Genomic DNA, 15214 nt, shown 5'->3' with positions numbered 1-15214 from the left:
GTACCAAAGCCTTGTGATTCATTCTTATGCTCTTGAAGCAACATAAATCACAAAATCCACATGAGGAATTCACTCTGGTGTGACCCAGCACTCACCTCTTCCACCTGCACTGACCTGAAGACCATTGCACCAGGAAATACTTCACCAAGTGATTTTTCCTCCCTCCCCGTGGGCAAATTCTAGCTCTAAATTTCAAAAGCTGTCACTAGCACACAAAAAGCTGGAATAAATCCCTCTCCTGGACATGCAAACACGCTCAGTTTCACGTGACTTGCAGCTGGCCGGAAGAGCTTGCACCCTGCCCCACACATCACTAGCTGGTTGTGCAATGAGACCATGTTTCATAGGCACAGCCCTGCAGCAAGCAGCCCTGGTTGCAAAACACCCCATAATTGACATTCTAACCCACATTATCTGCCATGCACCTGCAAGGTGCCCGCTGAGGGCAAACCTGGTACACACCAAACCAATATGAGAGAAAACCTTCAGGAGAAATAGAAATTGAAAATGCAAACTCAGACTGGGCATCACAGACTAGTTTGGATTTGAAATTCCTGAGATATTCATAGGGGATATGAAACCTAAAGAACAAGGCAAAGCAATCCCATACATATATGTATTCACACACATAGAGCAGTCTGACCATCCAACTTCTGATACCAAACTCAAATAGAGAAACTATTCTTCCTTGGCTCTCTCGGCAGAGAGGAACAACACAGCAAGAAATCAGCTTTTCAAGAGTTAAAGCCTGGAGAAGGTGGCTCCCTGAAGTGGCTACTGACCTGCATTAGGAGTCTGACAGGCATAGGGAGCTCTTCTCACACTCTCAGCAGGTGGCCCAGGCCTGAGCAGACTGAAGGGGATGCTGGTTCACTTGAGTACACAGGGTTTTAAGTAGCTAAAATTCATCTGCTTGCTGAAACTGTCCCTGCTACAGAACAACACCTTCCAGAGGCAGACAGGCTTTCAGTTATCATTAACCGAGTCAGTCATTCAGGGTCAGCTGCAGCCAGGTATGAATCAGCACCACCAGGCTTTTAAAGTAGGTGTTAAAACCCAGGTGAAACTCATCCCCTCCTTCCCCAGGTGCTAAGCAACCCTCTGTTTTACCCCTGTGCTGCTGGATGGGCTTGTGACTTCTGCCAAAGACGTGGTGAAAGTGGTAACTGCAACTGGGAAAGACTGGATACACCTTCCCCCATGGAAACAAGGGCATGAGGGATGGCTCACTTTGTATTCTCCAGCAGGGCCAGTGGTTTTTCTCCCCTGTGTAGGTGTTGTGTGTTTGTTCCATGCCCAGGAGATGGAACAATTAAGATGTGCTCAATACCCTTCTGCCGCCCACTCAGTGTAACACCTTAGTCATCAAATCGTCCTATTGTGCTGCTCAATACTTTCTATAACAGTAGGAATATGAGAGTATGTCCAAAGATAGCAATGAACACACAAGGTAATTATTTTTAAGCTTGCTAATCACAATCAATAGTTTCTTAGCAAAAACTGATGAGCTGGAGTTGGCTCCTATTTTTAACCAATAAGAGATGCAGTCAAGACTTGAATTACACCATCGGGCAAGTCTCCAAACTCCTAATGACTGCCAGCCAGGAGAAGGATGGGTCCTTGGTGGGTCGTACTCCCTTCCCCAGCATGGTATCAAAGCCTTTTTTCCATAGACTATGAAGCCAGAAGTGGGTTGTAACTGCTGGATGACTTCACCGAAAACACCACACAAGAATCTAACTCCATACATCAAAAAGGAGTTATACAATTCTTAAAAAGCCTGAGGATGTTTACTTGAAGAGTTTGAAGTTTTGTAGCTGTCATATAAAAGATAAAATCCTCGTAGAACAGCGCCATGTGCCTTCCAGGGGTGTACAATTAGGAACAGATGAATACAAGTTGAAGACTCTTTAGAAACCTCACACCCTCTCCCTATTTTGGTAGGATTTTCCTTAAACTAATATTTCTAATGTTTTGCTATCCCTTTACTTTTTTTTTTTTTTAATTTCCAAAGCCCTAAATTTCTTTGTTGCTTTTGGGAAATTTCTCAATTCTCTGCCACTCTCAGGAAGGTGCTATCCCCCCTACAAAAGAACCTAAACTCATTCCCAACATTCAGTACTGCAGCAATAATTCCCTCTTGGAAGAAGGAACATGTTTTCGTTTGCTTTGTTTCTTCTCTCCACTGATTAAAAGCAACAATGAGTCCAAAGGAACAGTACAATACCATCAAGTGTAATTGTTGCCTCTCACAACAAATGTGAAGGGGATCAGGAAACACACCCACCCTTGATTACTGGGAAAATATCAGGGATAAAAGATGTCAGCGGGGGCAAGTAATTCTGTTCATCAGCTTACACAGATGAAGGTAAGAGAGACCAGCACCAGCCCTCCCTTCATTAACTGGATGGAATTACAGCAGTTCAGGGATTGCAGAATTACAGAAGGAATTAACACTCCCTCCATCTTCCTGTCACAATACCTCTAGTTTGGGATATTTTCACCTTTGGTTCTGGTGTCTGCTGCTGGATGAAAACGGCTGAGTGATGAAGGCCTCCATGAGGTGTGCAGTCGGGTTGGCACCTCTCAAGGAGGGACAGCAGCCCAGGGGTACAAGAACACGGCTTGGCCATGCCATAATTTCCAGACATCTAAAATGATCAATGCTTTCTGTGCTAGAAAGAGTGACACTGCTGTCTGTACTCAATGGAGGTTTTTGAAGCCTCCTCCCAAACATTATATGCAGTGTCAGTGTTTATTAAAGATAACTAATGCCCTAACACTTTATTTACTTCTGTTTATTGCTATTTTAGAAAGAGTCACCAGAGAGCAGCTATGCTTCTGGTCCACCAGGGTTCTTTAATCACTGTTAGTAGGTAAAATCATGTGTGACAACTAATCCAAAAAGCAGATTATATTTATTTTGGCTACAGTGGCTTGCAATTCGTTAAAATCAACAAAGCCTTTTCATTAGCCCCCTGCTGATGTCCTAAAACCAGATATTTCAAGGGTCTCAAAGCACAGAGCTACACACGTGCAGTAAAGCTGGGACTGACAGACTTGCTGTTGCCATACTTACCGTAAAATCTTATTAAAAACAACAGCAAACTTCTTATTTTCTTTCATAAGAGGGCTTAGTTTATGATCTCAAATTCCAAAATGAAAATCTTAGAGGCAGGGCTTCTTACATTTCAAGAAGTACAAGTGAATCAACAATAAAATCATCAGTTAATTACTTGCTCAGGGTTGTGTGTTGTAAAAAAAAAGCTGTTGTAACACTGTAAGGAGTGAGATTACAGGTTCAGCAAGTCTAAATATTAGCCTACATGCTTGCTGAGTCCCCTGCATCCTGGAACCACATTTGAATAACTGAATTTCTAGTTAACAGTAGGATCTTGCCATCCTCATTCTTTGTGATAATGTCTCTGGCCATGGTCTCCTGGTGACAGTGCCTCAGACCCATGATCATGAAGACATACACTCGGAATCATAGAGGATCAGAATAAAACCACGCAAAAGTTACAGGGCTCCATCTCTTCTCCAACCTCACTACTCTTCAAACGGCGCCAGGAAGTTCACAAACCCAGAAGAAGCTTTACCATAACCATCAAACAAAAAAGGAAATCAGTGCATTAGAAGGCCACATAATTGATTTATGTATATATAAACACAGTGATTTACATCAATGAAGTTTCTCCTCTCTTGTTATGAATTTACCAACTGACATAGACACTTTTGGTCACTACCCTTAAACACCCCTTTGGAGAAGTGACTCAAACAACACCCTTGCCACTGTGAAAAAAGCCACTCCTGACCCTCACTGCATCCTACCATGCACACGTATTTATTTCCCATAGCTGGATGTAGATGTGGATCTGCCTTGCAAATTTTCATGTGTACTGCTGAAGTGGAGTCCTTGTTTGTCCCCCTAAGCACAATCTTGAGCATTGTCAAGGCCGATTATTAGACATCACTTCACACCAGCCCTTTCCAAATCTGCAGATCTCCAGTGGTTTAGAGGGAAGCCGAGAGCAGTCCTTTAGTGAGAGAGCCATTCCTAAACACCCAAACCAGCAGGGTGCCAGGCTGCCCCTGGGACAGGAGGGTCACTTCATCTCCTCCAGTGCCACTGTCCTCCAGCTGGCTGCAGCCTCCCCAAGTTCACACGCTGAACACAACAGCCGGCTGCTGAGGCGGAGAATAAAATCCAGACTAGAAGGAAAACCAAGATACAAAGCTTTTCTCCAGGGGCTAATCAGAGTTCTGTCCACAGGGAAAACTGAGCCCCATCTGATATACAACTTACTGGTTTGGCTCTCCATAATTAAAACTATTGTTGCCATGGCAATACAAAGGCTGCTGAAAATACACGCACGGCTCATGTCATGCCTCTTTGGTGATACAATTTGTTGTCCCAGTCTGGCTTGTGCCAGGATGGAACAAAACGTGACTCGGAAATAGTTGACTTGACGGGGTTTGTTATTTAGGAATCAGACACTGTGAGCTGTGAGACCACTTTCTCAGGCTCCCTAACATGACCACTAATCCTGTTAAAGTCAATAGCAGTTTTAAAGATAATTTCAAAGAGAAGACTTCTGATCCTACACTATTAAATTTCTTAAAGCACTATAAAGAAAGAAATTTTTTTAAGGTACAGAGAATGATAAAGAACCAATCAGAAGGATTAATATACATAAAAGCAGATACAAAATTAAAATGCAAAAACCTGATTATAGGTTCAATACCACAAACATGCACACTTTAGTTATTAATTAGCATTTGTTTATTAATCTGAAACTGTGATCTCCACTGAGCATGTTTTAAGCAAGAAGAACTTACAGGTCACTCAATGACCTCTGAACAGCAGCAAGTAATCTCCTATTGAGGAAATATCATCAGTCTTCCTGTAGATACACACCTATACAGGCATTACCCACACAGACACACCAACAGGTTTTTTATAGGATGGGACAACAATTTTAGTTTTGTGACTTGCAATCCAGTCATTTCTTATGTGGAAATCTCTAATAGGATTCCTGAGGCGCACAAGAGCTTAGTCATGTGGAAAATTTACAGGTGCAACTGTGACTTTTAAGCAGTTGTATGGGAATATCTGCTACAACAAAAAGGTGATCTGCAGAGACTTAGGTAAAAATCCCATTGATGCCAATGTCTGTTGACAACAGTCAGAGTTTTGCTTCTTTCTGGAATGGAAAGCTTCATATGGCCCAAGAACAAACCAAGAGAGATGGCTGTGGGCTGGAAGGCAGACCAGGGAGGGGTGAGATCCAGGAAAGCCACCCAAGCAAGGAGGCAGGCACTTCTTTTATCACCTGGATTACTATGGCTCTGGTATTTCTGCAAAGCAAAATACTTTCTATTATACAAATCCCAACATGAAGTTTGTGTGCAAATGCTTCAGCTGCCACGTGGCCCCTGTGAGATCAGTTATAGAAGATCTCTGGGACCATCAGGGTTAAGCAGCAAGACAGAGTAGGGAGTGTAGAACAAGGGAGTTCAGCAATGGCATCTAGAGAGAGGGTCTGGGAACACCTGCTTCAGAGAGTTGACACCACATGGACACTTTCTTCTCAGAGAGCAGTAAAAGAAATCTGGGCAGCTCCCTGAGGAACAGATGCAGCACCAAAGTCCAAACAAGACAGTCCAGGGGATGCCTTAAAGGCAGAAGGTGATGGAAGTCATGATGGTGTAGGTGTATTTAACAACAATACAAAAATTCAAAACCTAATGCCTTACCCCACACTGTTTTCCCCAACGAAAGAGGAGGGATAAAACAAAAAGGCATCACAGCAGTTGGACACATCACTTTATACACTCGTGGATAGAGCTCAGATACTCTGGTTATTAGCACATGATAAAATTCTATAAAAAACACATGAGGCTATGGAAAAAAAATGGAAGGAAAAACTAAAGGGCCAGAAGAACAATAAAGTGGCAGCTGGGAGGTCCCAGCTCAAGAAGAATTTGAAGGAATGGAGAGATGTATTCTTGGAAGAGGAAGGGTACATCAGGTAGCTGACATATTGAGTTTCCAGGAAAGAGGGGAGAGTATTAATGACAGTGCAGCTGACGGTTTCAGCAGCTACCAACGAAATGATTTGCCCTTCTTTTTCAGCTGAAGAGGTGACAGTGTGGATATGGCAGCTGATTTACATACATCATCATAACTTCCATAGGAATATCAGATTTCTTTATAAGGACTTGTAGTACCAGCTTTGCAGGTCAGTGTCAATGTCTAACAGAGCCACTGGAGACAAAGGGGAAGATTCAGAGAGGCACTGAGGTGCCTGAAACAGGGCTTAACCTGAATTTAATTGCCTAATTATAAAAAGATTCCAAAATCCCCTGCTTCAGTAACTGTAAATGCATCAGGGCTAACATTTATGACCACAAAGACCAGTGGAAATCAATTGCAGCTACCCTGGCAGCCGTGTGCCCATCACCTCTCTGAGCTCACTCCTCTGCAATCCCGATCCAGGTCTCTCGACACTGCCTGTGTCGTGAAGGGGCCCAGACCCAAAGGTGAGCTTGGGCTCCTCTGATCACATGCCAAGAGTGCCCTCTTTCCTCAGCCCTGCTTTTTGCCTCTCCAGTAGGAAATACCCAAGTTCTGCCACAACATCACACTGTTATGCACACTGGCCACTGTGCAAGGCACCCGTCCTGAACCAGCCAGCCAACTGCACAGGCACAATCTCTGCTTTGGTTCAGCCCACAGCAAAAAGTTGGGTTTTTTTTATTTTTTAGGGATTGCCACACACTAAACTGAAGTACATAAGGTGACCAAAGGGATAACTGCATATTGCCCCAGAGTTTAATTTCAGTTTGGGTGATGGTTAGCACACCAAACACAAAACTGTTTGCAGGATTGGGCCCTGACTGTACGCCAACCCTTGCCCAGCATGAGGAACAAGGAACAGGCACCAAGAAAGCTCCAGAACAGCAATTTCCAAGCTTAAGCAAGGTTTAGTAATATATCAAGACTTTAGAACATATAAAACAATTAAGGGACCAGCATGATGTTTGATATTCTTTCCAGTCTGACTTTAATTTCTCACCATTTGCAGATGTCCCATCTATTTATGATGTCCTTTATGGCATGTAGACTTTGTTACAACAAAAATTCAGGTTGTGGATTTTTGCCAGTGGCAAGCTGATGTTGCTCAGAGCAGCATTAAAATGCTATCATGCTGTTAGATTAAGCAACCTATTTTCTCTACTAGCACAGATTGTACTTTAGTTTCACCCTTACACCTACCAAATTGCTGTTTCTTGCAACATTTCCCTTTGAAGGTAGTTGCCAATCTCCAAACCAGTGCTATTTTCACCAAGTGAAAGAGAAGTTTGTAAAGGAGTACAATAAAAGCAAGATTCTTTTTCTATTTAAAAAAAAATACTAGAAAAAAAAAAAAGCAGTAAGGAAAAAAACAGTGAGTTGTATTTCTTCTCTACTTTTAAGCAGGACTCCTACCAGGTGACTCACAAGATATTGCCACATGTGTTAATATGAAACAGGTTTTATGGAATAAGTAACTGTGGTATGTACCCCGTACATATACCTGGTCCTAAACCTGCTGACATAACAACACCTAATGATGTAGCTCTCTTTGCTCCTAATTTTTAAGCTTCTTTTGAAAATCTCCCATCCATCACTTCTTCTTTGCCTTTTGTCCAATTTGGGGCATTTTCATCTGTAGTTCTTTAAAGGGACTAGTCCATGATGGGGACAATGAGACCAGAAACAGGTACAGTCCAATGCAGACACAGGCATTTCAGCTAGGGCACTTCTAGGACCTTAAATATAAATACTAAATAGGCTGGAGAAATAATAATAAAAAAACCCTGCAAAAAGAGACCAAACTACAAGAAACCAGTCATATCGATTAGCTGATTAGTTTGCCAGTGAGTGATTAGTCAGAAAGACTGGAATTAGTCAGTGAAGCCCTGTCTCCCATGAATAAAATGTGGGGAGGACACCCTTTCCCACCCTCGGTGACAGATGATATCTGTTTTCTCCTTCGAGTTTGAATTTAAGAGCCACTGAAGCTCAGCAAGAGTATATTCTGGCTCAAATGAGCTGAAAATTGCATTCAATTTGAATTTCAAAACGAGAGGAGAAGGAGGAATGGGGGGAGAGGGAGGGAGCGAGCTCAGCAGGACCCATCACGCCAGGTCCCTCTTGCAGCAGGTCCAGCTGCACCCAGGCAGGATGCAGAGCTGAAACGCAGGGCATGATGCAAAGGAGAGAGCATTGCTGGACAACAGCCCAGTTCCAGTTTAAAAATAAACGTTTTGCTGTCAGGATCAAAGCAAACTCTGCTTTTATGTATATTACAAGCTGTATGTTCAGAAGAAAAAGATTCTTCTGGTTACTTGAGGGGAGAGAGGCATTGGGAAGTAGAGCTGGCCAGAGGGAGGGGTGGGTACCCAGCTTTCCCACCAGAAAATCCTCAATAATTCTGACTAATCTGAAAGTACTTGCCATCCCCTAGCACAGAGCATATACACTGAATGTATGCACTGAATTTTCCTTAACGTTAAGGTTCATTTAAGGTTACATTTTTTAGCGTGGGGTAACATTTAATTTATGTCTTTGTGGGTGAAGGGATTATTTCCCCTTCCCTTTGTGCATTAAATTTACAGTTATATCTGATGACACTGAAAGAAATGGAGTTATGCCTGCAACCCAAATATATCCTGTAATTTGATGGCATGATAGCTGTTGGTCTCTTTAATGCAACTGATAATGTCCAATATCCAATAAAAAAATGATATCATACCAAATCAAGAGATCCTTCAGCAAATTTCTTACCAACTTCAGTGTGCAATTTGACCCAAGGGTCTGGAGTAGTAATAAAATAATTACAATTAATCATGAGAAATAATTAATAACTTAAGGATTAAAATGTGTCCATTTATACATTCAGGATCAGCATTTTCAATGTACCCTTGAGAGGCTTTTAGCTTCCCTTCCTAAACAGAATGCTTGCAGTAGCATTTAGAACTGGAGAGTTCAGCTATCAGAAACTGGCTACTAATTTGGCTCATGGTATTTTTTATATGGCATTATGTTCACAGATAGAAGGGTCCCTATTACACCAATAACCCACTCATATCCTCTGATGCAGCTGATATTTCAAAGCACAATGTTTTTATCACAAGTTTTTCCTATTTTTTCCAACTAATTGTTTTTTGCATTGATAAATCAGTAAATTGCCAGCTTTACACATGTAGATTGTGTGAGTCAGGATCCAAATCCAAAAGAAAATAAAAAACAAAACATGAGGTCAATTTTCCTGGCCATTGCATTAAATAAAAGCTCCCAAGCAACAGAGTCAAGCACACACTATTAGATATACCTTGGTATGCTGTGCCTTCAGTAAGGCTTAGATTTCCCTCTATGGCTAAAGACCGTATTAACACCCAAAGTGAGCTAGTGCTGGTTTTAAGCTTTTCCCATCACCAAAGTAATTCTTAACCTGTTCTTTTGGCAGATAAAGAGACAACTGGAACATCTCTAAATCCTGTTTGCAAACTTTGCACCACCCAGAAGTTTCCACGAACTGCAGGCACTTGGATAAAAATGTGTAAGCACTCACGACCACTTGAAAAAGACCCTGCACCTCATTGTGCACCACACTGTTCAGAGGAACTACTCAGAGTACAGGGCACTTTGTAGATATCCAAATATGCAATTGTATGCCTCACTCTGGAAGGCATTTTTGGATGCTATTGTTTCACGTTTCATTCTTGCATTGCCTTCTTTCTGCCTTGATTGTAACAACACAGAAATAGTGATCTCCCATCTCCATGTTGCCCCCTCATATGCTCCAGTTTCCCACACACCCCAGAGGTTCATTTCTGGAGGGGAAGAGGAGAAATACACAGACCTGTCTCCATCACTCCATTTCTCAAAGAGAGCTTTCTCTGTAAATCAGATTATCTGCCATGCTTACTTTACAATGCTTACCTTACTCACTTTACAGGAGAGAGAACAATAAATATGCAAAATACATGGCACATTCCTGACAGATCAATCTTCATACTGGAGCTTCCAGATCTAACACCACTAATAAGAAACAATAAGGGTATTTGCCTGATGACAGCACTGCACTAAGCAGCACCACGGCTTCCAGAGCAGAGCCAAGCCACGTCCAGTCCTCTCTGGTCCATCTGCAGCTACTCATGTGGACATGGCCCTGATGGTGCTCTGCTCCTCCAGCTGGGAAGGCCCTGCCTGATCCCGTGATGGCTGTGGGCGCTCAAACTGCTCTGCGGCCAGAGCGGGCAGCGAGGAACGCCAGGCCAGCGTGGGTGACAGGCATGGCAACAGAGGAAATACTTGGCAATTCCTCCAAGGTATTGGACACTAGAGCAGTTTAGCTGAATGGCATGCGTGCCCACATAAGGCTGCAAGGTCAAGAAGACCTTATGTTATTTACTAGGTGAGTGCTGGTTTCATGCACAAAGATATTCTATCAAGATGTGACCTGCAGTAGGACTTGCCTGCTTGGAAAAAAAATTAAAGTTCCCTATTTTATTTTTCTGTCAGTCCCTTTTAGAGTTGAACATCACTTATTCAACATTACATAATTAACATTATGAAACATGGACATACCTCACAAAGAAAACCTAAGAGGGATAACAATTGCACACAGAAGCCACCTTCTGAAACTTCAGTCTTTTAACTCACTGCTATCAAAACTGGGGAGGCATGAAGCCATGGACTGCAAACCAGAGAATGAATGCAAAACTCACTAGATGTAAACTCTGCCACTGCTTTCCCCTATGCAGTATTTTACACCAAAAATGTTTTTACTGCAACAATATTTGGTGTAAGAACATCCTGCCTCTCAAAGCCAAGACAAAAAAAAGGAGAAAAATATTGCTGGGTTTTCTTGTTGTTAATTTGGACCACACTGATTTTTGAATAATTTAAAAGCTAAATTATAAAGTGTGTATCTTTATAGATGACATCACAGAGCTTTGGCAAATCCATGCTGTCCTGGAAAATTACTTATTCCACGGAAACAACATTACTCTCAGACATGGCACGCCAAAACCTGCAAACAACCGCCACTGTGGAAAACACTGCCCCAGGGGTGCCCTGAGAAGAGGACATCCCTAGCAAAGAGGAGTGGGATACACACAAGTCTCCCCAGTGCCTCTCTTGGTACCAATCCCAACCTCAAATTGTTAAGGTCCATCCCTGGTTGTCATGGCACAATGTTGTTGATGATTTATTAAGAGCTCTTAGCTCCATCAGACAGTTTACAATTAACAGCTTCTCTTTTTCTTAAATATAAATAAATACATAAATGAAATCAGAGCTGCTAAGTGCTGGGTGTACCCAAATGACATCACCAGCAACTGCCAGTCACCCAGGCTGCAAAAATAAATAAGGGATGGGAGCGGGGGGAGCAGAGGGGGAGGCAGGGTATTTACTCAATCAGTACCTATTTTTGAATTTCCTTCAAGCTGGCTTGGACCAAGAGCCATCAATTATTTAAAAGAAGTAACATGATGCTTCCTTTGTTGAGGCAAATCTGCAAGCAGACCCCAAGAGAGAATAAAAAATGAATTAGGCAGAATTTATTAGTGCGCTTGAAGAAAACAGATTCAGCTATCAGAGCTGACTGTGCTTTTAAAAATAGTGTATTTCTGCCCATGAACGACAGTTTCTGTGTTTCTCCCTTACCCCAATAGATCCTCAATAATCTCACCTCTCCCCTCTCCTTACGCTTTCTTTTTTCTTTTTCAAGAGGGCATAACACTGAAAGAGGCATCAATCATTCCTTAAACTTCTTCCTTCTTTTCTGACTTGACTTGATGTATTGTCTTCATTTAAATTACAAATACACTAATCTAAAACACTGTTTACCAAGCAGCATATTAAATGAAAGATGCAAGAAATTGCATCACTCACATTTTAAAAATGACTTTAGACTCAGGGACACATAAAAACAATGAGACAGGATGATCTGCCTTGGTTGCTATATTTCAATCCTAACAAATGAGATTTGGTTTCCAGTGGTTCTGCTAGGCCCCAGTCGAACACTCCCTGCCCAAACCGGTACAAAACCTCCTCCTTGGCACATGTTGGTTGGGGTTTCTGCAACGCTCCAGGGACGTGTACAGACCAAGGTCTCGGTCCCTGGGCCTGCACCTGGTCAGGCTCAGAGGTCACACCTGAGAGAGTCCCTCCAGGGCCGTGAGCAGGAGTCTGGCCATGCCAGAAGCTGCAGCATGGACAGAAAGCGAGCGGAGGCTGATTCCAACCCAAGTGACAGCACTCGGCTGCAGGAACTGTAACAGCAAAGGGAACACTTGCGGGACAAAAACAAAACAAAAAAGCACCGCCTTCATTCAAAGGCTCCCTGCTTCATCCTTCACACCAGGGAAACGATGCATTTAGATCATTTTGGGTGACCTTTTGTGGCGTCCAGCAGCTGGAAAGGGCAAATGCCGCTTTAGGAAAACAAGGAGCTCTCTTGTGCGTGATCGCAGCGGGGCAGAGAGGCTCAGCCTCCTCCCAGGGCTGGGGCTCCTGCCCCGAGGCCCAGGGTGGTCGCCAGCAGCTGGGGGCTCAGCTGAGGCACCCCTGCTTGCCCCTCTTCCCCTTGGAGGAGCTGGAGCCAAGGTTCTGGCACTGCCCCCAGCACAGGGAGAATGCAGGGCGGTCACAGTTTGGCAGGGATGAGCCTCGGGAATCAGGTTTTAGGCTGGCTCCTTCTCTCCCTGCTCCAACCCCAAAACAAAACAAAGGTCATCACTTACTAGTTCCTCTGCTGGTAGGGTGTGATTTAAAACTGTGCTTAGTCCAAAAGCCAAGCAAGTTTGGTAAGAACTGTAACATGGCTCAAGGAGTATTTTCTCACATCGAAGAAATAACTGGAACATTATTTATCAGCATGAGTCTGAGAGAAACTATAAACCTTTGGAAACAGGGACCATTACAGGACAGATATGTTTGTGTTTCCTCAGATCCACGCAGAGAGGGACCTCTTCACACATATGGTCTCATGTCACCATAATCATGGATGGATCACGTATTATAGACTGATAAATTAGATTGGGTTCGAAGGGACATTTAAAAGTCATTGAGTCCAGCCCCTCTGCAATGAGCAGGGACGTCTTCAACCAGATCAAGTTGCTCACAGTCTCATCCAATCTGACCTTGAATGTTTTCAGGGATGGGGCATGACCACTTCTCTGGGCAACTCATTCCAGTGTTTTACTGCCCACACTGCAAAAACTTTATTCTTTGTATCTCATCTAAATGGACCCTCTTTTAGTTTTAAGCCATTAGTCCTTGTCCTATCACACCACACTCTGCTAAGAGATTTGTCAATCTTTCTTAAAGGCCCCCTTTAGTACTGAAATGTGCTGTAAGATCTCCCTGGAGTTTCCTTTTCTCCAGGCTGAACAACCACAACTTTCTCACCTTGTCCTCACAGGAGAGGTGCTCCAGATCCCTGATCATTTTTGTGGCTCTTCTCTGGACTCGCTCCAGCAGGAGTGAGTCTTTCCTATGCTGAGGACCCTAGAGCTGAATGCATACTACAAGTGGGGCAGAATCCTCACCCTTGCCCTGCCAGCCACACTGCCCAGGATACAGCCCAGGATGCAGTCGGCACTCTGGGCTGCAAGCAATGCACCAAAGAGGCTGAGAGCTTGAATACAGGATTGTTGGCTGTCATGTTATCCTTTTACAATTAGTAATGAGGGAGAATGAAAACAATGAGAAATACTTAAGCAGTTCTAGAGAGGATTTTTTTTAAAAGGAAAATATCTACAATTAGCAGGGGGTGGTGCTGACCACAGGGCAGAGCACTAAGCCCAGCTTGTCCTACCAGGTGCTAGCAGTGGTACCACAGGAGCCCCTGCTTCTCCCCATTTCCCACACTGTGTTCCACAGCAGCCTCAGCATAGGCTGCAGTGGTGCACTGTGAGTGGCCTGGTCTTGCTGGTGAGCAAGAGCCTACACAAAAGCAGTTCCTTACTCCTCAGACATCCATGTAACCCACTGCACCGACGCTGGCTCACCCAGTGCCCATGCGGTGCCCTGCGGGGATGCCCCAGCCTTCTGAGGGAACCAAGGTGCTCTAGGACCTGCTCTTCCCCAAAGGCTTTGCTTTCAGGCTGCTCTCTAAAAACTGGAACAATATATTTCAACCACTTGAGTTCACAAAATCCCCACTGGCTTCTGATCTCACACATTAATCCAGGATCTCTGTTGGCCTTTCACTAACCCAAATATGATTATGCATCATAAATCTAAATACATTCATGAATTTGCCTTTAAATAAATATTTTAAGGGTAGTATCAAGTTTCATAGTGCTCTGCTTTCATACATAGCAGCTTTCCTTTTTAACCTCAGATGCCTTACTTAGGCAGAAGAAAAAAGAACTGCAAATACCTAACTCAAGTGAATGAGAAAGCTGACACCAGGAGGTGCCAAGGCAACATCATTCCACTTCTCCTCCTCACCTCTTCCTCTCTGGACGGTAACCACAAGATCCTGAATGCCAAACTTTGGAAAATATCCTTGCAGATGTAGCATCTGCTCCCTTGGCATACTTCTTGAGCAGTTGTATGGGCAGCTTTAGGTTTGTCCAAGTCTATCATATGACAAGAGTGCAGATGGGTTGCCTTGGATGCTTTGTCTTCCCGGACGTCATTCTTCTTTTATTAACGGTTTATTCTAAGGAAAACATATGTACAAACTGTATGTGAAAGGTGGTATGTGCACACAATTCCACACCAGTGAGGGGTTTTCTCTTGCCTCTGTCTAGATTTTACCAGCATTTAGCTTGGATTCCTGCAAGACCCCTGACTTTTACTGAAGTGAGTATGTGGCATCAAGCAGATTAGGCCCTTACTGTGTGGATCTGCATTTCAACCAGCTATTCTTCCACACGCCATAACTTTTCCCATCTGTGTTGATCTTTCATCACAAATTAGCACCTGAGTCCTCAGAATATTAGACGTGCAGGAAAGCTGCTCATTTCGAGTTAACTTCTGCTCCCTCTGAAATCAATGGGAGTTTTGCCATTTATCCATAATTCAGATGAATAACTAAGAGAGCTGTGACACAGTTGCCATACATACAGGTACCAGTTCTTTTCTCTTGCTTTGGTCGTTTTGTATCATCTTATCTTCCATATATTAATCACAGTCACAAATCTGAAT

The 15214-nt window shown here is 43.3% G+C and overlaps 1 protein-coding gene across 24 annotated transcripts in view; it reads right to left on the bottom strand.

The window, feature by feature from the left end:
* Window positions 1–15214, bottom strand: part of ESRRG (estrogen related receptor gamma) — a 372262-nt gene that overhangs the window by 279665 nt on the left and 77383 nt on the right. Inside the window, exon 1 of one of the 24 annotated variants that reach the window (XM_074537076.1) lies at window positions 96–4620. The exons of the other annotated variants lie outside the window; for them this stretch is intronic. The gene's annotated coding sequence lies outside the window, so the exon portion shown is untranslated. Of the gene's footprint in view, window positions 1–95; window positions 4621–15214 lie in introns of those variants that run through there. 24 annotated transcript variants of the gene reach the window in all.

The sequence above is a fragment of the Zonotrichia albicollis genome, chromosome 3 (assembly GCF_047830755.1).
Source record: "Zonotrichia albicollis isolate bZonAlb1 chromosome 3, bZonAlb1.hap1, whole genome shotgun sequence".
NCBI classification, from domain to species: Eukaryota; Metazoa; Chordata; class Aves; order Passeriformes; family Passerellidae; genus Zonotrichia; species Zonotrichia albicollis.
Note: the sequence above shows the minus strand (reverse complement) of the source record. Positions and strands in the feature narration are given on the sequence as shown.